At 48.8% G+C, this 5766-nt stretch overlaps 1 long non-coding RNA gene across 1 annotated transcript; it reads left to right on the forward strand.

The window, feature by feature from the left end:
* The first annotated feature begins 340 nt into the window (after window positions 1-340).
* On the forward strand, window positions 341-3017 carry LOC135975685 (uncharacterized). The gene is made up of 4 exons (XR_010592676.1): window positions 341-1222; window positions 1448-1520; window positions 2041-2599; window positions 2725-3017. It is a non-coding gene; the product is annotated as an uncharacterized LOC135975685 (long non-coding RNA).
* Window positions 3018-5766: the final 2749 nt, after the last annotated feature.

A 5766-nucleotide genomic window follows, 5' to 3' on the forward strand; every position in this document is an offset into this window, starting at 1 on the left:
AAAGCGACTGTCCTGGGGAAGAGGTAAGAAATGCCCAGGCTTAGAGCACCCAAGTGGATATTAATGGATCTTATTAACTTGCAGGTAGAAGAACTGCTGCTGTTCTCACTTCTCAAGGGAAGACTGTGAGAAGCAGGTGCAGACTGTGCTAACGCAGTGGGCCTGGCCACCTGCTGAATCCACAGAGGGGACAGAAGAGCATTCTGTAGCTATAGTCCTGGGAATGGAGAGCAGCCACCTGAGACAGTGGAGCCAGTTGCACTTGCCAGCTGTAAACATCCCTGCAGATCAAATAAAAACAAATAAAAATTCTCTGAAACATTGATGTTTGCAGGTGATCATCATTCAAGATGTGAGGGGATCAGATGACCACCCATGCTAGGAGGAAATGAGTGAAAGCGACTGTCCTGGGGAAGAGGTAAGAAATGCCCAGGCTCAGAGCACCCAAGTGGATATTAATGGATCTTATTAACTTGCAGGTAGAAGAACTGCTGCTGTTCTCACTTCTCAAGGGAAGACTGTGAGAAGCAGGTGCAGACTGTGCTAACGCAGTGGGCCTGGCCACCTGCTGAATCCACAGAGGGGACAGAAGAGCATTCTGTAGCTATAGTCCTGGGAATGGAGAGCAGCCACCTGAGACAGTGGAGCCAGTTGCACTTGCCAGCTGTAAACATCCCTGCAGATCACGGACCAAGGAGGTGAGTTTCAAGTTTCTCTTATTACCAAATGAATCTTGTGCCAAAGCAGCAGTTGCAAACCCAGTCAGGAATAAATACCAAATATTGATAGTTCCAGCAGCAGATCGTACCTCTCCTGATAGGAGAGCAGAGGCTGTTGTGCTCTAGAAGGAATTGATGAAGCTGATCTGTCCATGTCTATAGGTGAGAAACACCATTTCTGTACCAGTCAAGTGGAAACGAATGGATCCTCTCCTACCTTCAGGTGCATCTGAACATTGAGGATATAAAAAACTTCAGGAAGCTCCTAGAAGAGCTGGGAGGGTTCTTACTGAAAGGAAAAAAGTGAAATTAATCACTGCTGCCAAGAGGTCAAGAACTCACCTTCTCTTGACTTTCAAGGTTAATTTCCTGGATCTGATTATTCTTTCAGATGAAAGAAATGAAACTTGCCTTGCTTACCAGGAGAGGAATACTGCAAGAGCAGCCTGACCCATTGCGAAGGGAAGAAAGCATGTTTTCCTTGTGGATAAGGAGTAGTTCAGGTAATGATACCAGTGCAGATGCAGATTTCATAGGTTATAGGAACCTATGAAATCTGTTTGAAAGATTGCAGGTGAATGTACCTCTGGTCAGCTCACCACAGCCTCGGTGAATATTTCTATATTGGTTATTTGCCAAGGGAATAAGGTTGGGGAAAGCACCATAAAAATGTAGGACACCCCAAGATTGATTATAAGGAATGCTGTGTCACAAATTGATTGTTACAGCTGATCACACATCCCAAGATACATGAAGAGTCGAGGGCCATAGCAGACAACAGGGGTTCCTCTTTATCAGGAGGTAAGGAATATACCCGCTTATAGCATCTCAGTTTAAATTCAAGACTTTGGTTTTTCTTTCGGAGCCTATGTTATATGTCAGGAGGGGAATGCTGCCAACTAACTGAGAACAAAGCAAAGTATGTAGCCAGAGCCGCTGAGATGCAATAGAATCATCCTGTGAGTCTATTCATGGAAAAGGAGAGTAGCCACTTATCCCCAGCAAGTGTTAAACCACGCAGCTGGTTGCATCTCTCCAAACACAGCCACTCTCAGACCATTCCCGGCAAGGAGGTGAGCATCTAAGGTTCCATTTTGCCACCTAAAGTAAATGAAAAATGATCATTTCAGTGAAGAGCCCTCCAGACACCAAACAAATCTGTCAGATATTGATCATTACAGCACCTCGCACTTCTCCGGATGTCAGGAGAGCAGAGGGCTGTGCTTTTCAAGAAGCAATTAGGGAAGCTGATCATCCCCTTTCATGAGGTGAGACATACACATTCTCAGAGAGTTCAGGTGACAATAATGGATCTGGTCAGTCTTTCAGATGGAAGAAATGCAGCTGAGCTGATCTTCCCAGACTGGAAGGCTTGGAAGTTGCAAACGATCGTGATAGCGAACCATTTTTGTTGACCAAAGGAAAAATGGAGCTGGGTGCTCTCTACAGGTTGGTAACATTGGTATTTAGACAGCTCAGTAAATAAGAGGGCAACTGACCACAGTGGAGAGGTGAGTATTTGAACTGCTCTTGCAAGAGATTAGCTGTGCTACTGATTATATTTGTGCAGAATTGTTCATTGCACTTTATTGTCTTTAGAAGTGCAGGAGGAAGATACATGAAGTGGATCATTCCTGTGACGAGGTAAGACGTGCTCCGTCTCATGGCAATAATCTAGAAGTCAATGATTCTGGGTACATTTTCAGATTCTTCTGCCATTGAGAGGGGAATACCACAAAACTGATGAAGGCCATTCTTGCGGAGATGTAAGAAAAGCATCTCCTCTCTCTAGTTAAGGGACCACCTATCAAGATTTAGACATTGCAGAAGATGTTACCTCTCAAAAGGAGAGCAATGCTTAGACCATCACTGACAAAGAGGTGAGCATTCAATGTTCTCTTCATGCTAAATAAATTGGATGCAAACCAACATTTCATTGTAAGACCCACAAAATCTGAACATACCTAGTAATAATAAAGTATCTTTCAAATACGGTTCATTACAGCTGCCTGGGCTTCAAGCTGTGGGAACAGTAGGAAGATTTATGCCAGGAAGGAGAGCAGTTGGTTCTGTCTGCCAGGATGGAAGCAATGAAGTGAGTCGGACCTTATCAGAGGAAAGCACTGGAGATTGGCGAATAGTGGGACACAGACTGTATCTCAGGGTTTGACTGGGGCAGGGTGTGTAACCATAGCAACCAGTGGGTCCTTTCCCATTGTGGTCCTTGCTCGCATGCACAGGGTCAAACTGATCGCCATGTTTGGGGTCAGGAAGGAATTTTCCTCCAGGGCAGATTGGCCAGAGACCCTGGAGGTTTTTCGCCTTTCTCTGGGGCATCGAGCAGGGACCAGCCCTTAGGGCCATTTAGAAACAGACAATAAAAAATAATAGAAAGTGAAATGTGTCACCTTTCATCATTGCCTCTGTGCTTCTTTAAAAAAAAAAAAGTTGTCCTCCCCCCCCTCCACACATGACCCTTCCCCATCTCTCTGCACACGGGACCTTCCCTCCACAAGCAGTGTGTCACCCTCCCCCACCCTCTGCAATCATCACAGCTCTCCCCACTTGTTTCCTTTGTTTCCTCTCCCTGTATCTATTCTATTTCCTCTTCCATCCCCCCTTTTCTGGGGCTATTTCCATCAGATCTTTTCTTGTCTTTTGTGCTTTTCTTTTTTCTGCTGTCTTTTCTTTTCTATCTTTTCTCTCCATTTACTTCCTGCAATGGGGTGGACTAGGCCCAGAGGCCCCCTGCTGGAGGCCTTAGGGTCCTGCCACATCCATCCCAGGAAAGGAGCAGTGGAGAGAGACTGTGCAGGAAGCGACCAATCAGGGAAAGGCTGCAGAAAGCAGCCAATCAGGGCTCAGGAGGGCCATATGAAAGGAGCTGCAGAGGCTAAGCCATTCAGTTCCTTGCTGGAGCTAGAGGAGTGTAGAAGGGCTTTTGGCTAGTGAAAGGAAATGGCAGCACCATGGACAGTGCAGTGGTGGTGGGCAGTGAGGAAGAGCTCCTGGCTGGTTCCTGGGCCTGAACCTGGAAGACCCCTGAGGTAAGGGTGAAGTATTGGTGAAGGCTGGGGCTGTGGGGAAGTGGCCCAGGGAAGTATCTGTGGTGTGTGGCTGCTATTCTTAGGATCCCTGGGCTAGGACTTGGAGTAGTGGGTGGGCCTGGGTCCCCTCCCCTCCCATAGGCCACTGGGGAAGGACTTCTTGGGGGCATGGCCTTATACTATCTGAAGACTGCAGACACATTTGAACATGGGGTGCTCATGAGAGATGGGTGACCACTGTTATACGTCCCCTTCCCTCTTTCCCTTGCTATTCTCTAGTTGTCTCCCCTTCTGTCCCAAAGCTTCCCAATCTCCTGCCCTGCTCCCTGGCTGTTTCTAATTGGCTCCAGGTGCTAACAAAGAAGCAAAGTCTGACTCAAATACTATATGAAGGAGTCCTCTAAAAACACCTGTAGTAAAGGGATATTGACAAGCTCCCCCATCAAGTGAAGTTCCCCATGGTGCAGAGAGCTGGGCCAAGGCCTGTGTGACGAACTGGGCCTGTTCTTACTGTGGTGTGTGAATGCTGACAGGGGAGTGTGGCTGGGATAGCCTGCATTGGAGGATGGGAGTCTGCCCGAGGGCGAATACCTGAGCGTGTAACATGAGAACCCAGGAAGGGGTTGGAGGCCAGGTGACACCTTGGCCCGGGAAACTGAACAAAGGCTGTGGGAGGGGTCGCTGAAGGCAGAGTGCTGGGAGCGGGCTGGAGAGATGGCTGGGAGGCAGAGATGGCTCTGACCCCCCAAAGGGGGGTGGGCTGGGATGCCCTGGGACCCCAAGCTGGACCTAACTGAGGGGGTCCTGTTGTCTAACTGAGGGGGTCCTGTTGTCTGTGCCTGCAAGACCTGTCTTGGACTGTATTCCTGTCATCCAAATAAACCTTCTGCTTTACTGGCTGGCTGAGAGTCATGGTGAATCGCAGGAAGCCGGGGGTGCAGGGCCCTGAGTCCCCCAATACTCCGTGATAGCCTGTGCCCCAGGTAAACTTGCAAACCAGGGTTTAACTCCCCAGTGTTCACACACAAGCTCAGAGTTGTGCACTCCACTGTACTGCAGAGAAGTGGCATTTCCTCTGGGTCCTCTGTCACCCCCATAAGATCCTACTGCAATAAAACACAGCCCCGTCCCTCATACCCACTCAGAGGAAAGCTGTGTGAATGTTCCCAGCTGTGATGGGGAAGGAGCACAGGGTAAAGTTCTAGCCCCACTGAAGTCAGTGGGAACTTTGCCATTGACTCCCATAGTGCTGGGAGTTCACCCACAGCCTTGCTGATCACAGGTCAAACAGAAGCATGGACACTCCTCAGTTCAATGCACCTAGGGGTGTTTGTTGTTAACCAAGAGAAGAACTGTTGTCGGAATGACCTGTAACTGGGCATGCTGGCAAAGTCCAACTGGGGGATTGGATGGGGGTCAGCCAGGAAGACATGACTGCAGGTGTTTGGCGAGAACAGCTGTGGAGGTGGAGAGGGAGGTTGAGTTGGGTGCTTATCTAGGGGCAAGGAAGCATGGTGGGAGATAGGTTAGATCGTGTCCAAATCCCACTGCCATTTGTCCTGCCTGCTGGGTCATGTTCTCTGCCTGTTCCCATAAAGGTTCACAGGCAGGCGCTACCCATTCTTCTCCTAGTTGTTTCTGTGTCCCCAATTCCCCATTGTCTTCCTGCCCAGATTCTCCCTTCCCTATCACGTTCCCATTGGCTATAAACAAGGCATTCTATAGTCGACAGTGGGCTTGACCTCAATATTGCAGCAGGACCCCTGTGGAGAGTTGGCTGGATGTGACCGCGGGAGCTATCATATGAGTGGAAGGCAGCAAAAAACCCACCAACAACCCCAGCAGCTGTAGACAATAGACTACCCCTGAACGTGAAAAGTAGGGCATGGTCCTGTGGCTCCAATTAACCACCAATCTTCTCAGAGGCTGCTGGTGGTGGGAGAGGTCTGGGACCTATGTCAGATCCAGCTCACTCCACTGCAGGAAGGAAAAGCCGTGCT

This window comes from Chrysemys picta, chromosome 14 (genome assembly GCF_011386835.1).
Source record: "Chrysemys picta bellii isolate R12L10 chromosome 14, ASM1138683v2, whole genome shotgun sequence".
In the NCBI taxonomy this organism is placed as follows: Eukaryota; Metazoa; Chordata; order Testudines; family Emydidae; genus Chrysemys; species Chrysemys picta.